The sequence below is a fragment of the Stenella coeruleoalba genome, assembly GCF_951394435.1.
Source record: "Stenella coeruleoalba genome assembly, chromosome: 5".
In the NCBI taxonomy this organism is placed as follows: domain Eukaryota; kingdom Metazoa; phylum Chordata; class Mammalia; order Artiodactyla; family Delphinidae; genus Stenella; species Stenella coeruleoalba.
In genome coordinates this window covers 113,483,093-113,510,786 of record NC_137150.1, presented here as the reverse complement: position 1 = coordinate 113,510,786, position 27,694 = coordinate 113,483,093, and positions in this window count along the sequence as shown.

The following is a 27,694-nucleotide window of genomic DNA, read 5'->3' as shown; positions in this document are numbered from 1 at the left end:
GTGGAAATGTTTACTTCTTGAGAGGAAAGAAATAATAGAGTGAGAAATTTGGAGTCACAGATGAGCTAGAGGATAACCCATGAGGCAAGAGCCATGGTAATAGAGGAGATGGGAAAAGATCTCACCAAAAGAGGCAAGTATTAGATTCTGAGAAGGATGTGACATACCTGCAAGTGAAAGAGGGTAGAAGGTAATGATTAATGAAAACACAGATAAGTGTATAGACTGAGACAGTAGGAGACGGAAGACTTTTCTTCTGATATACCACCACCACAACCACCACCAGCATTACTACCACTACTACACTTCCACTACCACACCACTACCACCACTACCACTACTCCACTACCTCCACCAACACCACTACGAGTACCCCCACCACCACTACTACACCACCACCATCACTACCACTACCACCACCACCACCACTACTTCTATCACTACCAATACCACTACCACTACCACCACCACCACTTCTACACTACCACCACCACTACCACTACCACCACCACTACCACCACCACTACCACTACCACCACCACCACTTCTACACTACCACCACCACTACCACTACCACCACCACCACTACTACACTACCACCACCACTACCATTACCCCTACCACTACCACTACCACTGCCACTACCACTACACTACCACCACCACCACCACTACTTCTATCACTACCAATACCACTACCACTACCAGCACCACTACTACACTACCACTACCACTACCACTACCGATACACTACCACCACCACCACCACTATTTCTATCACTACCAATACCACTACCACTACCACCACCATTGCCACTACCACCACCACTACCACTACCACCACCACCACTACTACACTACCACCACCACCACCACTACCATTACCCCTACCACTACCACTGCCACTACCACTACCACTACACTACCACCACCACCACTGCACTACCACCACCACTACCACTACCACTACCACCACCACCACCACCACTACTACACTACCACTACCAATACACTACCACCACCACTACCACTACTTCTATCACTACCAATACACTACCACTACCACCACAATTACCGCTACCACCACCACTACCACTACCACCACCACCACTACTACTTCTATCACTACCAATACCACTACCAATACCACCACCATTACCACTACCACCACCACTACCACTACCACCACCACCACCACTACCATTACCCCTACCACTACCACGGCCACTACCACTACGCTACCACCACCACCACCACCACTACCACTACCACTACCACCACCACCACCACCACCACTACTACACTACCACCATCAACACCACTACCGTTACCCCTACCACTACCACTATCACTGCCACTACCACTACCAAAACACTACCACCACCTCCACCACTACACTACCACCATCACTACCACTACCACCACCACCACCACCACTACTACACTACCACCAACAACACCACTATCATTACCCCTATCACTACCACTACCACCACCACCACTACACTACCACCACCACCACCACCACTACTACACTACCACCACCAACACCATTACCATTACCCCATCACTACCACTACCACCACCGCTACCACTACCACCACTACTACCACCACCACTACCACTACCACTACCACTACCACTACCACTACCACTCTCCTCCTGTCCTTTTTCCTTCATGTTCCTGTAATTGTTCTTCTTGTTCTCCCCTTCCCTTTCTTCCTATTCTTTTCCCTCTTCTTCTCCTCTTTCCTTTTCTTCTTCTTTTCTTCTTGTTGATTAAAAGGAGAATCGATGGAGTGAAAAAGCTTGAGAGCCATTAGTGTAAATATAACTATGTTTCTCATATTGTGACAGTGGGGGAAAAAAAGAGGCATGGGGAGAGGGAGAGACAGAGAGAGAGAACAAGAGATATAGGTGTATATATACAAAGACAGATAGATAGATAGGTAGATAGATGATAGATATACAATACTTGGAATCCAAAGACAAATAACACATTTCTGGAAACACAAAGATATTATTGTATTTTGTATTTCCAGATTGAAAAATAAAATAATGTTATGGTTGTTGAGATGTCAACAGAGAAAATATAATGCATTAAAGACTGGAGTGAAAACACTTCTGGCAGAAAGAAACAGCAAGTGTATATTTTCTTGGTTCTCTAATATTTTCTTCGATTATGTTAAAGTAAACAAACAAAACCTATTAACTCAATATGGCCACAGAAGGCATACACCCCAGTGAAATTTTCTATAATGAAAAGGCTGGTGAGCTAAAAATAAATGAATAATATATATATAGAAAAATAATTAGAGATAAACCCATGCACATGTGGTTACCTTATTTTTGACAAAGGAAGAAAGAATATATAATGGAGAAAAGACAGCCTCTTCAATAAGTGGTGCTGGGAAAACTGGACAGTAACATGTAAAAGAATGAAATTAGAACACTCCCTAACACCATACACAAAAATAAACTCAAAATGGATTCAAGACCTAAATGTAAGACCAGACACTATCAAACTCTTAGAGGAAAACATAGGCAGAACACTCTATGACATACATCAGAGCAAGATCCTTTTTGACCCATCTCCTAGAGAAATGGAAATAAAAACAAAAATCAAAAAATGGGACCTAATGAAACTTAAAAGCTTTTGCACAGCAAAGGAAACCATACACAAGATGAAAAGACAACCCTCAGAATGGTAGAAAATATTTGCAAATGAAGTAACTGACAAAGGATTAATCTCCAAAATTTACAAGCAGCTCATGCAGCTCAATGTCAAAAAAACAAAAACCCAGTCCAAAAGTGGGCAGAAGACATAAATAGACATTTCTCCAAAGAAGCTATACAGATTGCCAACAAATACATGAAAGGATGCTCAACACCACTAATCATTAGAGAAATGCAAATCAAAACTACAATGAGGCATCACCTCACAACAGTCAGAATGGCCATCACCAAAAAATCTACAAAAAATAAACCCTGGAGAGGGTGTGGAGAAAAGGGAACCCTCTTGCACTGTTGGTGGGAATGTAAATTGATACAGCCACTATGGAGAACAGTATGGGGGTTCCTGAAAAAACTAAAAACAGAACTACCATACGACCCAGCAATCCCACTACTGGGCATATAACCTGAGAAAACCATAATTCCCAAAGATTCATGTACCACAATGTTCACTGCAGCTCTATTAACAATAGTCAGGACATGGTAGCAACCTAAGTGTCCATCAACAGATGAATGGTTGAAGAAGATGTGGCATATATATACAGTGGAATATTACTCAGCCATAAAAAGAAACGAAATTGAGTTACTTGTAGTGAGGTGGATGGACCTAGAGTCTGTCATACAGAGTGAAGTAAGTCAGAAAGAGAAAAACAAATACCATATGCTAAGACATATATATGGAATCTAAAGAAGAAAAAAAAATGGTTCTGAAGAACCTAGGGGCAGGACAGGAATAAAGATGCAGACATAGAGAATGGACTTGAGGACACGGGGAGGGGGAAGGGTAAGCTGGATGAAGGGAGAGAGTGGCATGGACTTATATACACTCCCAAATGTAAAACAGATAGCTAGTGGGAAGCAGCCGCATAGCACAGGGAGATCAGTTCAGTGCTTTGTGACCACCTGGAGGGGTGGGATAGGGAGGGTGGGAGGGAGATGCAAGAGGGAGGAGATATGGGGATATATGTATATGTGTAGCTGATTCACTTTGTTATAAAGCAGAAACTAATGCACCAGTGTAAAGCAATTATACTCCAATAAAGATGTTAAAAAAAAAGAAAAAGAATTAATATTTTCAGATCTCTTTTCAGGTGGGTTTCTATACAGCTATGGTTCTACTAAGCAGGTACAACCACATGAAATCAGAATGAGGAAGAGAGCAATGAGCTGAAGCAAGTATACTTGCTTGCAACATGAAAGCATATTGGGCAGTGGCTTAAGGGGTTGATGCCTTGTGTTCAGCCCTAGTGGAAATCCTTGTACACGGTTCCTAGTACCCTAAGTGCCTAATGCTATAATGAGTAGTGGTGGTGCTTTCATTAGAGACCTAGAGACTGTCAAGCAGTGTGAAGTTAAGTCTGAATGAGAAAAACAAACATCGTATAATATCACTTATATGTGGAATCTGGAAAATGGTAAAAATGAACTTATATAGAGTCACAGATACAGAGAAAAAACTTATGGTTACCAAGGGGGTACGTGGGTGGGGGGATGAACTGGGAGATTGGGATTGACATATATACACTACTATGTATAAAATAGATAACTAATAAGAATCTACTGTATAGCACAGGGAACTCTACTCAATGTTCTGTGGTGACCTATATGGGAAGGAAATATAAAAAAGAGTGGACAGATGCCATATGACAGATTCACTTTCTGAACAGCAAGAAACTAACACAACATTGTAAAACAGCTCTACTCTAATAAAAATTAATAAGAAAAGAAGAAACTTAAATATGATAGCTTTTCCTAACTTCTATTGTTGCTAGACTTCTTGGAGATTCTTCCAGCTTGCTAATAAATCTCTTTCTACTTAAACTAGCTAGAGGAAGGTAAGAAAAACACAGATGCCAATAAAGAAAAAGGAACATATTTAGGTTAAAAACTACACTTGAGTAAAAGGAGTACTCCAAATTGCTCCCTCGGGCCATGGGGATGGAGCAGAGGAAGGCCAAAGTCTAGAAAAAAGAGAAAGAAGAGGTGGAAGAAGAGAAAGAAAAGGCTGGGGGAAGTGATGGAGAATGCATGCATTTTAACAGCCTCAGAAATATCAATGAAAAATTTCCAGGTACTTAACATTAACTAATGCTGGTGATAAAAGTAGGCTGGCTTTAAATTCAGGGTCACACGTTATTTGACTTTACTTATAGCATCCAGATACCAACCGGATCACTTCTATTCTGCATTACCTCCTGTGGTGTCACATGTCTAGGCACCTTATCCAGCTCACCTCTCTTTTGCCTCAGTGTCCCAGGACTCCCCAAGGATGCTTACTCTTGTTTGAACAGCAGTTCAAGTGTAGCCAAATCTCCATCTGAAATACTGTATTCCTTAAATTTTACCCATTTCATATTTATTCTGTAAACACAGACATCTTTGAGACTAATCTATAGGTTCATATCTCATCATGCTTTCTTTTTCCTTGGGGAAATACTCTGCTTTCATTATGTATGCCATCCTATACTAGTGTCATTCTGTCTCTTTAGCAGGACTTTCCCCCTTCCCTCCAGCAATTTTAAATATCTTTCCTTCACAGGACTACCTCTTCAAATCCTCCAGGAAGCCTTTCAGGATTACTCCAGCGGGAATTTCCATATTAATATTAATTGAACTGTACTGTAGCACCTACTCTCTGATCCACTATTTTTTAAAATTTATAAAGATAGGTTGCTTTTTTTTTTTTTTTTACTGCTTAATTTCTTGATGTATCATCTCATCAATTAGATCCCAAGTTCCTGAAGAACAGGGAAAAGCTTTTAGCTTTTTACCATTAAGTATGATTTTTAGCTGTGGACTTGTCATATATGGCCTTACTATGTTGAGGTATGCTCCCTCTCCCCTTCTTTATTACATACCTTAGGTTAGAACCTTACCTTAGAACCTTAGGTTCTGCTTTATTCAGGGAAGTTTGATGACTACAGTGATGATTTGCCTGCATCACTTTCTCATTAATATCATTGGGCTTTAAGGCAACTATAAAATACAAGCTCCAATGAACCATCCATATCCTGCTCCTTGTTCCTTAGACTCTGCTCTGTAAGTAGGATCATTTTGAATATGAGCTCAAATGGCATCAGAAATAGAGAAACAAAAGATTTATGGATTAAAAACTTCCTTGGCGAACTATCTTGATAGGGTCCACTCAGAGGTTGTGAGCTACTTTAAACAATTTTTTAAAAGGAGGTTTAGGGCTTCCCTGGTGGTGCAGTGGTTGAGAGTCCGCCTGCCAATGCAGGGGACACGGGTTCGTGCCCCGGTCCGGGAAGATCCCACATGCCGTGGAGCGGCTGGGCCCGTGAGCCGTGGCCGCTAAGCCTGCATGTCTGGAGCTTCTGCTCCGCAATGGGAGAGGCCACAACAGGAACAGGCCCACGTGCCGCAAAAAAAAAAAAAAAAAAAGTAAGTTTATAAGTAAACATATTAAATAGATACAATAAAATGGGTTGTCATAGCCAATAACAGCAACTCATAATATGCATCAATATAAATGTATTAACTTCCCTTAAATATATATTTTGAATGTTTATGGAATTTTTCTTTCTGAAACACTCTTCTGATTTTGATCATCTTGTCTAATTTTCTTTAGCTCATATGTGTTTTACTGAGCATAATTAAGTTTGATTTTAGAGAAGGGATAATTAAATTTCAAGAAAATGATGGAAAAGTGAAAATGGCAGCCTTATATTATCTATTAGTGGAATATTATCCATAAATTACTCATTTTATCAATTATCTTCTATTTTAAAGCTCTACTGTGATGCAATAGAAAGATTATTGTCTCTAAATCTCAGAAATATTTCATTATTGCACCTAAAATCTAAAACAACAACAACAATTTCCTGTCTAAAAGTAAATCCCAAAGATATAAACTAACAATAATGTTTTAAAAAGCAAATAAGCAGAAGCTAGCAAATAAAAGGTGCTCAATGAATAGTTTTAAATGAATGGAAAACCAGGTGGTTGAGACACTGTACTTCCCGAACTGTGTTATTGGCAAGTACTTCCAAGCTAGTAATTAATTCAGGGGGTGAATATGGGCAACCTGAATATAGTTTATTGAACTTCAAAAATGCATACTTAGTTTTTCACATTGCTCTACAGACTGCGGACATTGAATCTCTGAAAAAAAAATTATGTAAAATCATGTCACTGCCTCTCTGAACTGGTAACAAGTAACTGTTTTACCTTCCAAGTGTCTCTGTAAATTTTTATTCAACTCAAAATACAATTTTCATCTTTTCACTCATTCTTTCTTCTAAATAATTGTGCTTAGTTTAATCATGCTCTAAAAAATGACTTAGCCATGCTTCAAAAATATAAAACCTGTATTTGAACTACCTGTGTTCAGTCATAACATTCAAAGAAAGTTTTGTGCAGAATGCATGCTTCACTTTGTGGAGAGTTCAATAAAAGTTGAAAACGAATGGGATAAAATGAACTGCAAAATATGGCTTTTAGTACTGAAATGGCCTGGTTCCTCAGAAGATGTAAAGGTCAAATTGTAATGTCATGCCAATATGTTTTGTAAAGTATACTAAGGGCACTGCATTTAGAGAAGCAAATTTGTGTGACAAAACTTGTAAGAAAAACAAAGGTTGGCACAAAAATCAATACATTCCTGCGACAGGCACTGCAATAAATAATAAAAATGAAGAACTGGTTGAATTTAGCTCAGTTTTATTATAAAGTCAAACTAATATCCTATTTTATTGTCTGAGAACAGTATGCCCAGGAAAATGCAGAAAATTATGAGCTGTACTTTACATTATTTTAGTGCTCAATCAGTCTCAAAAATAAAATTGAAAAATGTTTCTGACCTTCACTTTTATACTTGAAGCACAATACCTACATGTATCTGTAAATTGGCTAGTTTTTACATAACATGAGCATAATCAGGCCATAATGTTCATAATGAGGATTCACTCAGCATGTACATCACACTTCATCATGTAAACCCCACAACAGCTCTTCCCTCTGGGACCAGATTTATTTTCATACTACATTTCACAAATAAGGAAACTGAGGCATAAAACAATTAACCTATCTGGCATAGGTCATAAGGAAAATCTGTGCCAGATATCAAATTATGATTCTTAGCTGCTGGAAGCAGGATTCAAGGCCACTGAGTCTTTAATCTCCTGAACTTTTATTTCTTGGGTCATGTCACCATGGATATAATTACTGATATACATAGGCTAAGGGATTCTCTGTCAGGATGATTTTCCCATTTACTCAAAGAATTGCAGCTACGAAAAACTAGCTTCGGTTCCGAGAATAGCATCTCGAGGGCCTGGGGACATATGGGGATGTACACAAGTATAAGCATGTGCATTTTTAAAGCTAAAGGAAGTTAAGTGTGTGAAAGAGAAAGCTCACATATAAATCTAGAGTAGTAAATTTCTTTGTGTGGATATGCAGTCATTATGACCTTGTTCATGGCCATCCTTGAAACTGGAACGTCTAATTAGCCATAGATATAACCACTGTATGTTTTGAATTATTTAGAACAATCTTAATTTACTATAGTTATATTCTTTAAAAAAGATTGTTTATTACATATATAAATATGTGATTTATTAAAATTTAAATGCCTTTTTGAGATTTTTCATTTGCATAAATCCATAAATATTAAAAATGTCTTTGACAGTCATTATGTCTAAATTTTAAGTTTATTATCAGTGGCGAGGACTGAAGTCAGGGAAATTATATATTGCATTTTTCAAACTCCCAAATATATTTTAATTGCTTTGTGTAAAATCAAGACAGCTTCAGAGAGAAAATATAGACACATGAAAGGCAACTTAAAGGGGATATGGTTGTAGTGAGAAATAATTGCCTTGGTGATTCTTTTGCAAGATATTGTGTGATAATTTTATTTAGCAGCTGCTGTCTCTTAAAATATGATATGTTGTCAGAAATAATGGGCCCCATATATTCCAAGAACAGGACATTCACTGAAATATGTTACCAAAGGTAGCTTTGTCCTGAGTTTGAAAACCAGTTTAGGGATATCATCTTCCATATTACCGATAATGAATTGAAATTTGAGAAAAAAATTCATGTTTATAAAATTTATATATGTATATGATTTTTCCAAGAATTATGTATACATAGATGATTATGGATAAATATGATTAACAATATAGACATTTCACATACATTTGCATATTTGAATATATATATTCAATATATATATATATACATACACAGAGAATCTTATTTTAGTTGTCATTTAGTGAACAGTAATTATACTTTAAGTTTTTATTCTATCATTAGGGACATTCAACAAAATAACAATGATCCTGCCGCTGCTGATAAATGCTACTTGAGCTGATTTAAACATATGAAGAGAGAAGGAAAGAAGATCCTTGGCAAGAATTGCTCTCTGTTTTCTAACAATGACTTGCTTTGTTTAATTCCTAACAAATTCACCATCTAATCTTCAGTAAATTTGAAGTCTTAAGTCTTTTAAGAATCAGGAACAGATGTAGTGTGCTAACCACAAATTTGCTTACATTGTGACTTACCAATCTAAGGTTGAATTACTTATTTTTCTATCTACTCAGAATTTAATTAAATAAAGCCCTTTATTTTTTACTTGATCAATTACAACTCTTTACTCCTCTGTGCCTATGAGGCAGTGTTTACTATGCTATGAGATAATCTCGATGGGGTTCTGTGAAAAGCAATTTCAACACCAGCAAGGGACCTAGTTAGACGCATCATTCAAACCCAACAAAGGTGTCTCCCTGTTTCACTCAGTTTTATTAATAAAAAAAAAATGTCAAAACTGATGAAAAATCAAGCTGGTCAGAGGTCCATTGCTTATCCCCTCCCATTTTCTATCTTCTTCTTTTCTCTTGTTTCTTCTCCATCTCCTTTTCTCCTTCCCTTTAGTGATTCCCTGAGGCCCACAAAAAGTCCAAGAGCCATGTTAACAAGTGACAAGGCAGCCAGGGCAGAAATATGCCAGGTACTCACACAGGGCTCAGAATTCAAGAGAGACTGCTGCTCCTAGGGACATCTGCTTCCTGTCACTATTCCACAATCTTGAGTGGGCAGCACCTCTTCTGTAGCATCATTTCCTCTTCAGAGGTCATGATATTCCTTTCAACAAAATTTCACCTTTGTAGCACACAAAATTTTATATTTCCTGGAGATTTTGCCCTAAGTAAAAATTTACTTCCCTCCCACCACCTCTCTTTCTCTCTCTCTCTTTCTCTATCTCTCAAGCTCTGTCATCTTTCACTGTTTCAGATTTGGAGGCCACCATCCCCACTAACCAAGCTGAATCAACTGATCATCCTATGACTTCTGAAATCCATGAATACTGGGCCTATATAAAATTGTATTACTTTGTACTACTTAATACTTTTTACTGTTTTACTTTGTTAGATAAAAACATTAAAATGTGTTAAAAAGTAGTGTATGATTATGCAGTGTTTAGAAAACATTGGATAATTTTTTAATCCTGTGTCCTTTAGAAAAATGAATATGAAAAATCATGATCAAGAAAACATTTGAATCTTATTACATAATTGAGCTTCATATTCTCACATGTGAAGATTTTGATACAGATTATATCCTTAAGTCAGGAATCAAGAAAACTAGGTTGTAATTCTTCCAAACATTTAGAGAAGAGTTAATGCCTATCCTTCTGAAACTATTCCAAAAACTTACAGAGGAAGGAACACTTCTGAACTTATTCTATGAGGCCACCATCACCCTGATACCAAAACCAGATAAATATATCACAAAAAAAGAAAATTTCAGGCCAATATCACTGATGAACGTAGATGCAAAAATCCTCAACAAAATACAAGCAAACCAAATCCAGTAATACATGAAAAGGATCATACATCATGATCAAGTGGGATTTATCCCAGAGATGCAAGGATTTTTCAATATCTGCAAATAAATCAATGTGATACATCATATTAACAAACTGAAGAAGAAAAACGATATGATCATCTCAATAGATGCAGAAAAAGTTTTTGATAAATTTCAACATCCATTTATGTAAAAACTCTCCAGAAAGCAGGCACAGAGGGAACATACCTTAACTTAATAAAGGCCATGTATGACAAATCCACAGGTAACATCATACTCAATGCTGAAAAGCTGAAAGCATTTCCTCTAAGATCAGGAATAAGACAAGAATGCCCTGTCTTGCCACTCTTATTCAACATAGTTTTGGAAGTCCTAGCCAAAGCAATCAGAGAGGAAAAAGAAATAAAATGAATCCAAATTGGAAAGGAAGAAGTAAAACTGTCACTGTTTGCAGATAACATGATACTATACATAGAAAACCCTGAAGATGCTGCCAGAAAACTCAAAGAATTTGGTAAAGTTGCAACATACAAAATTAATGTATAGAGATCTGTTGTATTTCTACACACTAACAATGAACTATCAGAAAGAGAAATTAAGGAAATAATCCCATTTATCATCACATCAGAAAGAATAAAATATCTAGGAATAAACCTACCTGAGGAGGCAAAAGACCTATACTTGAAAAACTATAAGATGCTGATGAAAGAAACTGAAGATGACACAAATAAATGGAAAGATATACAGTGTTCTTGGATTGGAAGAATCAATATTGTTAAAATGATCATACTACCCCTGGCAATCTACAGATCTAATACAATCTCTATAAATTACTAATGGCATTTTTCACAGAATTAGGAGAAAAAATTTAAAAACTTGTATGGAAACACAAAAGACCCCAAATAGCCAAAACAGTCTTGAGAATGAAGAATGGATCTGGAGGAATCATGCTCTCTGACTTCAAACTATACTACAAAGTAATGAAAACGGTACAAAACAGCAGCACAAAAACAGACAATAAATCAATGGAATAGGATAGAGAGCCCAGAAGTAAACCCATGCACTTATGGTCGATTAATCTACAACAAAGGAGGTGAGAATATGCAATGGAGAAAAGACAGTCTCTTCAGTAAGTGGTGCTGGGAAAACTGGACAGCTACATGTAAAAGAATGAAATTAGAACACTTATCATCATTATATAAAAAAAAAACTCAGAATGGATTAAAGACCTAAATGTAAGACTGCATACTACAAAACTCCTAGAGGAAAACATAGGAAGAACATTCTTTGACATAAATCACAACAATATTTTTTGGATCTGTCTCCTAGAGTAATGGAAACAAAAGCAAAAATAAACAAATGGGAACTAATTAAACTTGCAAGTTTTGCACAGCAAGGGAAACCATAAGCAAAACAAAAAACAGCCTAAGGAATGGGAGAAGATATTTGCGAATAATGCAACCAACAAGGGCTTAATTTCCAAAATATAGAAAGAGTTTATACAGCTCAATATCAAAAAAACAAACAACCTAATCAAAGAATGGTCAAAAGACCTAAATAGACATTTCTCCAAAGAAGACATACAGATGGCCAACAGGCATATAAAAAGATGCTCAACATTGCTAATTATTAGAGAAATGCAAATCAAAACTATCATGAAGTACTACCTCACACCAGTCAGAATGGTCATTATCAAAAATTCTACAAATATTAAATGCTGGAGAGGTATGGAGAAAAGGGAACCCTCCTACACTGTTGGTGGGAATATAAACTGGTACAGCCACTATGGAAAGGAGTATGGAGGTTACTCAAAAAACTAAAAATAGAGTTGTCATATGATCTTGCAACCACACTCCTGGGCATATATCTGGAAAAGACAAAACCCCAAATTTGAAAACATACATGCACACCAATGTTCCTAGCAGCACTATTTACAATAGCCAAGACATGGAAGCAACCTAAATGTCCATCTGCAGATGAATGGATAAAGAAGATATATATATATATATATATATATTTTATATATACACACACAATGCAATATTACTTAGCTCTAAAAAAAGAATAAAATAATGCTATTTGCAGCAACATGGATGGACCTAGAGATTATTATGCTAAGTGAGGTAAGTCAGAGAAAGACAAATATCATATGACGTCACTTATAGGTGGAATCTAAAAAAATGATACAAATGAACTTATTTACAAAACAGTAATAGACTCACAGACATAGAAAACAAACTTATGGTTACCAAAGGGGAAGAGGAGAAGGAATTTGGGATTAACAGGTACACACTACTATATATAAAATAAACAACAAGGCTCTACTGTATAGCACAGGGAACTATATTCAATATCTTGTAATAGCCTATAATGGAAAAAAATATGGAAAAGAATATATATGTATAACTGTATAACTAAATCACTTTGCTGTACACCTGGAATATTATAAATAAACTATACTTCAAAAAAATTAAAAAACAAAAGAAATCTGGGTTGCCATTTTGTGGTCACCAAATATTTCAAGCTTTCCCACTTTCTGACACATAGTTGCACTGTACTTTTTTGGTTTTTTGACATTAGTTTTGGTCATGGGACTTGTTTCCAAATGTGATTAACAGTGACATGTGAAGGGTGAAAAACCAGAACTCAAACCGTCAAGTTACCTGAAAACTTCTTTCAGCCTGGCTTTTCTTTCTTTTCTTTCTTTCTTTTTTTTAACATCTTTATTGGAGTATAATTGCTTTACAATATTTTGTTAGTTTCTGCTGTATAACAAAGTGAATCAGCTATATGTATACATATATCTCCATACCCCCTCCCTCTTGCATCTCCCTCCCACCCTCCATATCCCACCACTCTAGGTGGTCACAAAGCACAGAGCTGATCTCCCCATGCAATGCCGCTCTTCCCACTAGCTATCTATTTTCCATTTGGTAGTGTATACATGTCAATGCTACTCTCTCACTTCGTCCCAGCCTGGCTTTTCTTATAAACACAGTGAGTAAAGTGCCCTAATAACCTGCATTGGTCATGTGAAAGAGAAATGACCTTTTGTAGGGTTAAAATACTGATAATTTTTGAAGATCAAAATAAGTATACTAGGTGTAAATACTTAGTACATGCCAGACTGAAATAAGTGCTCAATAAATGTGTTTTCTTATTCATAATCCAAGTAATATATTTCATTGCAAAGCAAGAGGAGACTTTAAATATCAATTCTAAGACCTACATCCTTTTTTTCTAAATAAATGGCAAAGATAGTTTTTTTTGTTTGTTTTAGATTTAGGGTATAATTGATATTCTTTCATCAATCTCTTTTAGTTTTCAGTGTACAGGTCTTTCACCTCCTTGGTTAAGTCTATTTCTAAGTATTTTATTGTTTTGATTCTATTATAAATGGGATTCATTTCCTAATTTCTCTTTCAGTTAGTTTATTGTTAGCATATAGAGATGCAACTGATTTTTGTATGTTAATTTTGTATCTTGCAACTTTACTGAATTCATTTATTAATTCTAACCCTTTTGGTGAAATCTTTAGGGATCTCTATATATAAGATCATATCATCTGCAAAACTTCTTCCTTTCTGATTTGGATACTTTTTATTTCTTTTTCTTACCTAATTGCCTTGGCTAGGACTTCCAGTACTATATTGAATAGAAATGGGAAGCATGGGCATCCTTGTTCCTGATCTTAGAGGAATAGATTTTAGCTTTTTACCATTGAGTATGATTTTTAGCTGTGGGCTTGTCATATATGGCCTTACTACATTGAGGTATACTCCTTCTATACACAGTTTGTTGAGAGTTTTTAATCATGAAAGGAAGTTGAATTTTGTCAAATGCTTTTGATGTGTCTATTGAGATAATCATATGAATTTTATCCTTCATTTTGTTAATGTGGTGCATAACATTGACTGATTTCAGTATGTTGAACATCCTTGCATACAGGGATAAAAATGACTTGATTATGGTATACAATCCTTTTAATGTGCTGCTTAATATTATTTGCTAGTATTTTGTTGAGAATTTTTGCATCCTTATTCATCAGGGATATTGGCCTGTAATTTTCTTTTCTAGTTGTGCCCTTGTCTGGTTTTGGTATCAAGGTAATATCGGCTTCATAACATGAGTTTGGAAGTATTCCTTCCTTTTTAATTTTCTGGAAGAGTTTGAGAACTACTGGCATTAATCTTTCTGTAAATGTCTGGCACAATTTACTAATGTAGCCATATGGTCCTGTGCTTTTCTTTGTTGGGAGATTTTTGATTACTGATTCAATCTCCTTACTAGTTATAGTTCTATTCATATTCTCTATTTTTTCATGATTCAGTCTTAGTAGGTGTAAGTTTCTAGAAATTTATTTATTTATTTTAGTTCTTTTCATCCTTCAATGGTAAAGATGAGAAAACCTGTATGCATATGAATATAGTTAATTTGAGAACTATTTTTTAAACACTTGTAAGTCTTTCAAAACCAAGAATATATTTACCAAATGATCATTTTCCCCTACATTTTAAACCCAGTCATTTCAGCTAAAAGAAACTCAGTCCGTATGCTAGTTCAGATTCACTTATATTAAAATCATAAAAATGATGTTTAATATCTACTTGACACACAAGGAGCTTTTTTTTTTTTTTTTTTTTTGCGGTACGCGGGTCTCTCACTGCTGTGGCCTCTCCCGCTGCGGAGAAACAGGCTCCAGACGCGCAGGCTCAGCGGCCATGGCCCACGGGTGCAGCCGCTCTGCGGCATGTGGGATCCTCCCGGACCAGGGCACGAACCCGCGTCCCCTGCACCGGCAGGCGGACTCCCAACCACTGTGCCACCAGGGAAGCCCACAAGGAGCTTTTAAATGAAGCTTTTCTAAATTTTATATCTTTCAAACTCTACATGTTCTCTATTCACCTCACCACTCTTCACTACTCTTTAAGATCAGATCAGATTTACTTCAAATATATTTAGTTCAAAAACACATCCTCTTGGTTAATTGACCCCATGGTATCTGTGGGGGATTAGTTCCAAGACCCCCTTTGGATACCAAAATTCATAGGTGCTCAAGTCCCTTATGTAAAATGGCTTAATATTTGTAAATAACCCATGCACACCCTCTTATATACTTTATATAATCTCTAGATTACTTATAATAGCTAATACAAGGTAAATGCTGTGTAAATAGTTGTAAATACAATGTAAATGCTATGTAAATAGTTGCCAATGTGCAGCAAATTTGAGTTTTGCTTTTTGGAACTTTCTGGAATTTTTTCTTCTAAATGTTTTTGCTCTGTAGTTGGCTGAATCTGCAGATGCAAAGCTTTTGGATATGAAGGGCCAACTGTATATACTGACCTCCTTGTCTCTTGTTACAGTGCTTGAATTAAAGTCTATTTTCCCTGGTATAAGTATAGATAATCTTGCTCTCACTTGGTTCCCATTTGCATAGAATATCTTTTCCACCTCTTAACTTTCTGTCTATATGTGTCTTTGATGCTAAAGTAGGTCTCTTGTAGGCAGCATATAGTTGGATCCTTTTTCTAATCCACTTGGCCACTTTATGTCTTTTGATTGGAGAATCTAGTCCATTTACATTTAAAGTAATTATTATGTAAAGGTATATTATTCCCATCTTGTTAATGGTTTTCTGGCTGTTTTCTACTTCCTTTTTTCCTTTCTTTCACTCTTCCTATCTTGCTTTGTGATCTGATGATTTTCTGTAGTGGTATGCTTTGATTCCTTGATATTTTGCTTTGTGGTTACTATGAAGCTTATATAAAACGTCTTATAGTTATAACAGTCTATTTTAAGCTGATAACAACATAACTTTGATTACATATAAAAACTTTACCCTTTTATTTCCCCCTCCCACATTTTATGTTTTTGATGGCTCATTTTACATCTTTTTATATTGTGAATTCATTAAAAAATTGTGGTAGCTTGAGTTACTTTTAATTGTCTTTTAACTTTTATACGAGAATTAAGTTACTTACATACCACCATTAGAGTATTAGAGTATCCTGGATTTGACTATATGTACTTTCCTTACCAGTGGAGTTTTACATCTTCATGTTTTCATATTACTGAACTTCGTGTCTTTTCATTTCAGATTGAAGAACTTTCTTTAGCATTTTTTTGTAAAGCAGATCTAGTGATCATGAACTCCCTCAGTTTCTGTTTGTCTGGGAAAGTATCACTCCTTCATTTCTGAAGGATAGCATTGCTGGGTAAATAATTTTTGATTGGCAGGATTTTTTTCTTTCAGCATTTTGAATATATCATCAGACTCTCTCCTGGTCTGCAAGATTTCTGTTGAGAGATATGCTGAGAGCCTTATGGGTCCACTTTGTTTTTTGGTTTTTTTGCAGTATGCGAGCCTCTCACTGTTGTGGCCTCTCCCGTTGTGGAGCACAGGCTCTGCATGCGCAGGCTCAGCAGCCATGGCTCATGGGCCCAGCCGCTCCGCGGCATGTGAGATCTTCCCAGAGCGGGGCACGAACCCGTGTCCCCTGCATCGGCAGGCGGACTCTCAACCACTGCGCCACCAGGGAAGCCCACACTTTGTTTTTTGTTTGTTTCCCTTACTGCTTTCAAAATTATTTTTGGTCTTTGATTTTTGACAGTGTTAGTACCATGTGTCTCAGTGAAATTTTCTTTGGGTTGAATCTGTATGGGATCTATGAATTTCATGTACTTGGATGTCCATATCTCTTCTCAGATTTGGGAAATATTCAGCCATATTTCATTAAATAAGTTTTCTGTCCTTTCTCTCTCACTTCTTCTGTGACTTGCAAAATGTGAATATTGTTTCATCTGATGATGTACCATAATTTACATAGACTTTCTTTACTGTTTTTCAATTTTTTTCTCTTTTTTCTCTGCTGCCTAATTTCATCTTTGGGTTCTCAGATTCTTTCTTCTGCTTAATCAAGTCTTCTTCTAATGCTCTCTATTGTGTTTTTTATTTTATTCAGTGTATTCTTCAGCTCCAGAATTTGTTTAGTTCTCTTTTAATAACATATCTCTCTCTTAAACTTCTCATTTTGTTCATATTTTTTTTCTGACTTTGTTGAGTTGTCTATGTTCTTTTATAGATCACAGCTTCCTTAAAATGATTATTTTGCAGTCTCTGTCCAGCAATGTTCAGAGCTCCATTTCCTTAGATTTGACCACTGGAAACTTATTGAGTTCCTCTGGTGGTGTCATGTTTTCTTCATTTTTCATGTTTCCTGTAGCCTTGTGTTGATGTCTATGCATTTGATGAAGAAGTCACCTCTTCCAGATTTTATGGACTCGTTTTTGTGGGGAAAGATTTCACCTGTGGGTTGAGGTGAGGGTGCTATCTGGGTGTGTGCTAGTTCCAGCTCCTGGGAAGGTCCAACAGCACAGTCTTATTTAGCTTCATCAGCTCAGGTCAGTGTTGATGAAGATTTCAGAGGCCCTCAATGACCAATGCTGGGGCTACCTGTAGCAGTGGTGAAGGTTTTTGGAGACCACCTGATCTCTTTTTTTCCCATGAAGGACGTGGCCAAGGAGTTCCCTGCTGGTGTCAGAACCAGCTTGTGGGCACCCTTGTGGTGGTGGTGGCACTGGTATCTGATGTGCAGATTCCTGTGGAGCAGTCATGAAGCTAGGATTTGAAGCCCAAGTGCTCACAGAGTGATAGTGGCTCTAGGGTCTGGGGCATTGGCTAGCCCACAGCAGCACTGATGTGTGAGACACAGGTACACACTAAGCTGCCACAAACCCAAAGTCTGGAGCACAGGCATGCATGGAGTGACAACAGCTCTGGAGTCCAGGATGCTGGTGATACCACAGTGATGTTGGTTCTGGTGCTTGAGGTGTACATGGAGCAGCTACGGTCCTGAATCTAGACTGTGGGTGTGTGCAGAGCAGCCTCAGAGCTAAGATCCTGGAGCACATGTGCACACGGAGTGGACTTGAAGCTGGGGCTGAAGTGTGGGCCCACATGGAGCAGCTGCAGCTCTGGGGCCTGGGGCATGTGCAGGATTAGGGGGTGCAGTGTCCCTGGTCCTTGGGCAACACAACAGCAGCTGTTTCTGGGGGAGCAGTACAGCAGCATCTCCGTCTCTGGTGAGTCTCTAACAGCTATGGCTGTTGGCTACTTAGTTGCAATGGCTGCCAGTGTCTTCTGTAGAGCAGGCCTCTGGGGTCCATGATGACAAATATTATGGGGTCCTCTGCTATGAAAGTTGTAGGGAATCCACAGCTGTCATAAGGGCTGTAGAGGCTCTCAGAGGCAAAGGCTGCTGGGTCCGCCACAAAGTAGGCCATTGGGGACCATAATGGCACCCACCATGTGGCTGATATTGTTAGTCTTGCCTTTCTTCTTTGTTCCTAGCTATCTCCAGACATTTCCACTGAGCTGCTTTCCCTAGTGATCCTTTATGTGTGGATATTCTCCATTTTTCACTATAGGTTCTTAATTGGACTCTTGAGCCCTCTTGGGGCTATATTACTGTCTAATTACTGTCATTTGTGGGGAGAAAAAAGGCTGGTATCTCTTATTTTGCCATTTGTTGACATCCCAAAGATAGACTGGGGAGTGGGAAAGGGGAAGGGGCAATATAGGGATGGGAAAAAAAGGATTATTATGGGATTATATGAAATCTTGTGCGTGAAACTTTTGAAAATTGTAAAGCACTATAGAATTTAAAGAATCTTTCATTCAATAAAAAGGATAGATTTTTTAAAATTCCATTTTTAATGACTTCTAAGAACAAATAACAATATTGTGTGAATACTCCTTTCCAATGTTAAAACACTGACAGAAATTCTTATGCCCAAGTTAAATTCCACTTGATTTTATTTAAGTCATCTTGTCTCTAGTGTCGTCTTTTCTAAAGAGAGAGAAGGGATTGTCTGTAAATTTCCTACACAATCTGTCATGTAAAATCTGTCATGTGTTCCAATTCTGTTTCCTCTGCCAGAAAGAAAAATTCCTCCTCCTGCCCACTCCCCAATGCATACACACATACACACTCACACTCATTCATACAAACGTACACATATACAGTTAAGAATAACTTATCCTTGAAACTTCATTGTTGGAAATTAATTATTCAAATTTTACCTTTGTCAGATCACTATCCCTGCCTCAGTTTAGATAGCTTCTTATTCTCTGTTGTCCTATAATGCCCTGACATGCATCTCTTATAGCAATGGTCCCCAACCTTTTTGGCACCAGGGACCAGTTTCGTGGAAAACAATTTTTCCACAGACGGGGGTATTGGGGACCCTTGTCTTATAGTATTTGCCACATACCATTGTACTTATTGATTTTTTTTTTTAACTGGGCTGTTTGCTCCTTCTGAGCAGGCTCAATGACTCACACATTACTGTATTCCCAGTGCTTAACACATATCTGGAAAATAGTAAAAGAACAATGTGTCATTTAAATGAATAGAAATGAGTGAATTTTGCTTCAATCATAATCTTTTGTCTCAAGTTTCTTTCTTCAAGTCATTCATTCATTTAACAAATATTGCTTGAATCCTTACTATATTCAAAGGGGATAGGAAGAATTTATTTAGAATACAAAATATCTGACATATTAATTATCATATGCCATCAATTAACATTTGTTGGATATCTCTTTTTATGGAACTCTTTTTTATTTTTTTAATTTTTATTTATTTAGTTAGTTATTTTAGCTGCATTGGATCTTAGTTGTGGCATGTGGGATCTTTGTTGAGGCATGCGGGATCTTTGTTGTTGTAGCACGTGGCTCTTGATTGCGGCCCGCGGGCTTCTCTCTAGTTACAGTGCACGGGCTTCTCTCTAGTTGTGACATGCAGGCTCCAGAGCACGTGGGCTCTCTAGTTGAGGCACAAGGGCTCAGTAGTTCTGGCATGCGGGCTTAGTTGTCTCGTAGCATGTTGTATCTTAGTTCCCTGACCAGAGATCGAACCCGTGTCCCCTGCATTAGAAGACAGATTCTTTACCACCGGACCACCAGGGAAGTCCCCTATGGAACTCTTTTTTAAAACGTTAAAAAATAAAGAGAAAAGCAATTCTCCAACTAGGACATAGCAGGCATTGTGGATACTCTTAACAAACTGGACTTCTGTTGTAATTCATAGCAGTCAATAAAGGAGTTCTCTTGTCTTTAGTTATTGCCTCTTGGGGCCATGCTAGTATGTTAATGCTTATATGCAAGTGGCTACTGTTCATTCCCTAAATATAGAGGGTGTATCCTATGGTTTAATTCACACTTTTGATGGACCAGTTCCCAGTTAACCAGGGACATTTGAATTCCATTTTTGTGCCTTGTAGTGTTGGCAGTCTTCCAAGATGGGAACAGATAGTGTGCTCATTAAGCTGAGTGTGAGGCTATCTTCCAAATCATTAATAAAATGTATAAAAAATACTGGGCATTAGAACTGACCACAGTGGGACAGCTCTCAATATGTGATCCTAGGTTGTCACATAACCATTGATCATCACCTAAGGGTATGAGCTTTCTTGAAGTTATACATTGACTTCACAAAATATTCCAAATTTCTTGGTGAAAAATGGCATACGAGTCTGTAACAGAGGCCTTACTAAAACCCATATATATTAACTGTCTTGCTCTTTCTTAGGCATCACTGTCATGGAGAAATTAAGTTGTTCTAGGGTGATTAACTTTCATAAAATCATATTAAGTTACAGTAGAATACCTGAGCTTTTCTAGGTATTTACTAGTTAATAATCTTATGATTATATCTAGTAGATATAAACATCAAAATTAGTCTGACTAATCTCTATTAGGATACGTTTTTCTTATATTTCTTCAATTCTACACTTTCATTCTCTGTTGCAACATGTCCATCCCATCTCATTATACTTTCCAAACAACTCGTTTTATCTTCCTGCTTTAGATGATCCCCCTTCCCCAATATTGTCTTCCTACTTGATCACAGCTAGCACAGTCTTGTTTTATTGAACTCACTGGATTTGTATATGTTCCTTTATTTGTCTCTAACTGCTCATTTTGGAATGCTTATTATTTTGAGAATGGAAGCCTTCTACATCCCCAGTGCCTGATAAAGGGACTGGCAGAGTATTGACACTTCATCAATAGACACATGCTCAAGAAATTTATTCTCAGGCTTTTCCTTAAATATCACTTCCATTTCTTTGCCTTTCCCCCAGAACAGATTGCAGCTGGATGTTTAATGTGCTCCCCAGACATCCATATTGACAGAACAAGGCATTTGTACATTCCTTGTTCCCTGCAAGTGGTCAGAATGCAGTCATTCCACCCTCTTCTTCTTTTCTCCAGTTCATATTGACAAGGTTCCTTGTTGTCCTTTAATACAGTCATTTACTGAGCTACCCAGATCTTCTTCTACTTTCCTCAGTAATTTCAGCACCACATCTACATTTTCATTCTCTGCCTTGTTTCTTGCAAACTTTATGGTTATAAGATATAATTCAAACACTTTCCAGTTCCACAACCTCCTCAACCCTAGTAATTTAACTTCTACCAGCCACAAACACAACCATATAGCCCTACGAGTTCCTGAACAATGACATTTATAGTTTCTCATATAATACATGTTCTCACTCTGCATCTAAGCACGCAGATCTAAACATTCAGAAAGTGAGTTTGGAGATCCCATTAACATGAGGAGTGTTCCAAGAGGGCTTGAGTTGTGCATGTAATCAGGAGGGCTGCAGTGGGTAGGAGATTTGACAAGAAGGAACTTAGCAGTTGGAGCTAGTGAGGCCTTAAAAACTTTCTTCAGATAATTGCTTCTGAGCCCTTTCTCAACTCCCACTCTAACCCTCACACCTAAAGAATGAAAACTTATTTCCCTGAGATATAATTCAGTTCTACACATCTTTATTGAGTGTCTTTTACTTATGAGATACAGTTCTAGGAACCTGGCATACATCAGTAAGCAAAACAGGTAAAGCTGCCTGCCATTTTGGCATTAATATCCCTGGCTTGAACACTCTTGTAGAATGTATTTTGTCTTGTACTATATATATTGTTTAGAATTCTGTAAGTTACTATTCAACAGAATCTTGGATCCAGACAAATCCTTCCATTTCCTAGCTTAAGTAATATCTCTAAGTTTTAGTTTCCTCTTCCATGATAGGAATGGGTAAACTCATAGGCTTGTGGACAGGTTAAACAAGATAATGTTTAGAGTGTCTTGGATGGTGACTAGCACAGAGTAAACATTCTGAAATATTTTTACTACTATTGATATTATAGTAGTAGTATATTTATTAGTATTGATTAGTATTAGTATTGATATTATAGGGGTAGTAATAGTACTGTACTTATGTGGGAAATAAATTGTAGCTATTTATATTATCAATATTTTTTACATGACACCTCCCTACTGAACAGTAAGCTTTCTAAAGCCAAAGTTTCTCTCTTTCTCCCCCCGCACCCCTTTATGAACTTCTGTGTGGATGGCACATTGCATTCAAAAATCTTTTACTGTATTGAATTTAATTAAAAACTATAATTTCATCTTAATAACTTCCAGGTTTTTATTTGTTGTCTAATTTTTCCAAAATAGCCTGTTTTTAACACCTAGCAGTTCCTTAAACTAAACCTGGAGAGCAAATCATAAGATACCACAGATCTAAATATTACTAAGTTTAGAAAGGAATTTCAAATTTCACTCTCCTATTAAGAAAGTTGTAATTGATTTTCTGATCATGATTGAGATTTACCCAATATAGAGACAACTTATGATACATATGAAAGTTTCAGCATTGCTCATTGAAATGGGATATGAGACATCTTATTGTCTAGATCTAGAGGGTCATTTATGGGGAGGCAAATCTGAGACATGTACATTTTTCAAAAAAGATACAAATCACCCAGTTTGAGGACAGTAAAATCTAGCCGCCAACCTTTCCAAAGCCTGGATAGTCCATATTTGATATGCTAATGACTAATCAAATCACCATCAATATGCCTTTTAAACCACAATGCAAATACAAAACTTCATTTGGTGATATAAATACACAATAATAATTATGGAAATTTCCTTGGGTGAAGGGCAGCAAATATTAGTACAACTAATAGGTACTTATTAGGTCCTAACTATCTCAATCTGCCAAATGCTGTTAAGGAAGCTGCCCCCTACTGTCTTGGTTTTTCATTCTCATTGCTAAAAAACTAGAAAGGAACAACATCCATTGCAAGTAAGCCAACCTCCTCTGACACATGTCCTCCATGGTTTAGCTGTGCTTTTCCAGATAACTTTATGATAATAAGCTAATTTTATGGCCCAGGCTGTCTTGCTTCAGTACTTTAGATCATCAATATGAATATGTGGAAGTGTCTTACATATGGAGAATAATGCATTTGAATAAACAAAGAAAGAATCAGATGGCCATTTTTGCATGGGAATAGTCAGCAATATAATAATATGCAGGAGCTTTTTCTGGATTATTGGAGCTTTTCTTTTTGAAGTTTGAGATTTACTTTGTTCTATTGACTGATGATGATAGCCTGCTCTGAAGGAGTTAAACCTGGCTGAAAAAGAAGGCAGTGTCTTATCTCTGTAAGAGCCATTTACTGCACTGTCTTCCACCTGGAATTAGAGGTGGGCAAGATAATCTTATCAATAGTTCAAAGCAAATCCATCTACAGATTTCACATTATGAGATAGCACTATGCATTGTGGAGTGGTCTTCCTTGCTTTATCTCAAATTATTTCCACAATTCTATAAAGTAGATTAACTGAGGGATATAGAGTTAAATTACTTTGGTTATTTGCCTTAATGGACAAGCTTTCAAATTATTTTTAGTTAGAAAATGATATTTTTTCTTACAGAAGATATTAATATATACTGAAATATACAAAGTAATACAAAGTCTAAACATTAGAAAGATATGTAATATAGAAGAGAAAGTCCTCTGTAATCCACCTCCCCATGCCAAGAACTGTTTTCAGTTCACATTCTTCTAATATTTGCTACATATATTTTCCATATATTTTTCCATTTTTTTCACTATTAACAAAAAAGCAACAATAAATTGATTCTATCCTCAACATATTATGAAAAAATCTTGTTTCTTCCCCTTTCCAATAATACTTATACTTTTTTTCTCTATGTCTGTATGTGTGTGTGTAGTTGGATTGTTTTCGATTTTTCACTAATAACAAAAACACTACAATAAGAATTCGTGTGCATATTATTCACTCTCAGGTACATACATTTTTGTTTAATTTAAAAAACATGAGTCTATATCAATAAGTAATATTATATATGTTGAATAATTTTATATATATACATACACACACACAGGTGGCCTTTAAGGAAAAGGCATTGAATATCACTAAATATATATCATTATACTCTTTTTTTGAATTTTATTTTATTTATTTTTTTATACAGCAGGTTCTTATTAGTTCATTACACTCTTTATACGGCATTTAATTCCTGACAATACACAGTAATTATTACCTGAATATTGGGAGTTGATCTGAAAAATTAAATTCTCTAAATTATTTTACAAAAATACCTTTATAATCTATTTGAAGTAAATTGGCCAATTCATGTGTATTTAACTGACTAGTAAATGAAATAAAAACATTTACTGTGCATTTGCAATGGAAAACTTGTAGGTTACACACTCCAGAAAAAGGGAAGAAAAGGGGAAATAAGGCTTATATAATCTCTATTATGATATAATCACTGTGTTGGATATTTTTTTCTGCCATTTAAAAATATACAGACAATCCTGCATATTATGCCTTATTAATGATTTCTATAGATAAAGAATCTGATGTTTTAATTGGTTAAATAAACAAACAGATAAACAAAATGCCAAGATTGCAAACTTTGTTTGTGGTAAAGTCGAGATTTGAATCAAAATCTCTGATGCTAAGGTTAATACCATCCTCATTACACTATACTGTACAAGATGTAATGCAAAGACATTAAGTATTTTCTGAGTATACAGTCTATTATTTGCTTGTTTGCTTGTAAATGGCATATTTATAGAGAGAGATATGGATATGATACATGGTTTCTTATAACACAATGGGGTCTCACGAATTTAATAATACATTTTTCCTGTAAAGAGGAATACAATTCAGCTGATTGTTTCCAAGGGGTAGATTAGATAAAGGTGTTAATGTTGCACACTTAGACAGAGAGATCGTAGAATCCAAATATTAAATTTCTGTAAAAAGCTAAAAGTGAAAACGTAATCTTTTTTAATAAGTCTAGGTTGCTACTAGCAATGTGGAGAATGTTAAAAAGGGACATTAATAAAACACTTTGCGGAGCAAAAAACTCAAGAAGGATTTGCCAGGAATTAGAGCAACATGATGAAACATAACACAGACAAAAATTACTGGAGTTTTGGGCTTCCCTGGTGGCGCAGTGGTTGAGTGTCCGCCTGCTGACGCAGGGGACACGGGTTCGTGCCCCGGTCCGTGAAAATCCCACAGGCCGCGGAGCGGCTGGGCCCCTGAGCCGTGGCTGCTGAGCCTTCACGTCCAGAGCCTGTGCTCCGCAACGGGAGAGGCCACAACAGGGAGAGGCCCGCATACCACAAAAAAAAAAAAAAAAAAAAAAATTACTGGAGTTTATTTATTACAAAGCGCTCAGAGTGGTTAATGAGGACTCCTATCATGTTCTGATGAATTTTAAATCATAAGTTCAGCTCCCACATATTCTATCTAATTCTAAGTGTATCTACCCTTACAAGTACAGTTGCTGGCTTTTCTCCCATATTTTGAGATGGCTAACAATATGGAGAATTTATATCTGCCAAAAAATATCTTCTATGAAACATTGTATATGTTTATTTCATTTTGGGAATGGTATAACTCTTAGGGATGGTTTGGTTATATGGTGCCTGAACTCCTCCATGACAATAAACTGCATGCCCATATTACATGAATTTACATATCCCAGATGCCACAAACCCACTGAGTGAAGTTTTCTGTTCAAGCACGCTTCATTGCAAAGACGGGCATAGCTTATTCCCCAGGAAGTATTTACTTACCACGACATCAGGACTTTTATTGTACCACCTGCACATTTATTAGAGTAAAACCCTGTATTTAAAGGAAATGTACCCAAACAACATAAGGTAGAAGCAGTAAAACACAGGTGGCCTTTTTTTAAAAAAATGTCATTGAATATCACTAAACTAAGGCAGAGTCACCTGCATCTGATTATAACTAAATTGTTGAACTTTTGATAATCCTTCCCTTCCAAAGTTTTTGGAAAATGCCACTATACATTTAAAGCAAAGGGATCAATGCCTTGGTGAAGTTTGCCTGGATCTTTGTTTCTTGCCTTTAGCTCCTTCTAACTGTATGAAATATTTGGCCAGTTTGTATTCCTTTTAGAAATGAGTTTACCCTGGTTGCCTGTGAGTATCTTGTGTGTATTGGCAACATCACTGGATTTCAATAGAAACTTTTCACCCCATCTTCTGGGCTCTGGAAGACCTGAGTGTGATAGAGATTTAGGGAACTTCCAACATGGACCAACACTCTGGAATAGGGCAGAGTTCACTCTAGTGTGTTCCTTTTCAATGGAGGAACTGGATACTATTTGCATGGAAATAATCTCATTTGCCTTTCTTTTGTTTGCATATTTCTACTTGAAAAAAAATACCAACCACAATGACTGCAGCTTAGGTAACAGTGGAAACAGTAGGCAGGGGAAGAGAAGAGATTTTATAGTAAAAGACCTGGTTCTGCCTCTGACTAGCTGTATGATCTTGGACAAATCCTTAACCTCTGGAAGTGCAGTTCAGCACCACTGGGGATTAAACAAGGCAATGAAAAGCATCTAGCTCACAGTGGACTAGTTCAGGTAGATACTTAATTTTAAAAAGTTACAAAAGTGTTCCAATAAACCAATTTCATATTACACTGTAGTAGAGGATGCCTAGGGTATGTATGATCTTAGTGTACTACTAAAATACGTGCTGGATAGGATCTTTCACCGTTTGCCCCTGGTGAAAAAAAAAAAGCCATTATAATGCTTTCTAGGAGGTCATTTTGTTAGGCCTGGGGACTGCAAAACAAGTTGCTTGAAATCATGATGTAAACTATATGTCACAAGAATTCAATATTTAAGTGTTATTAAATTAATTGATTACAAGAGAGTGTTTCTTTGAACTGATGCAATAA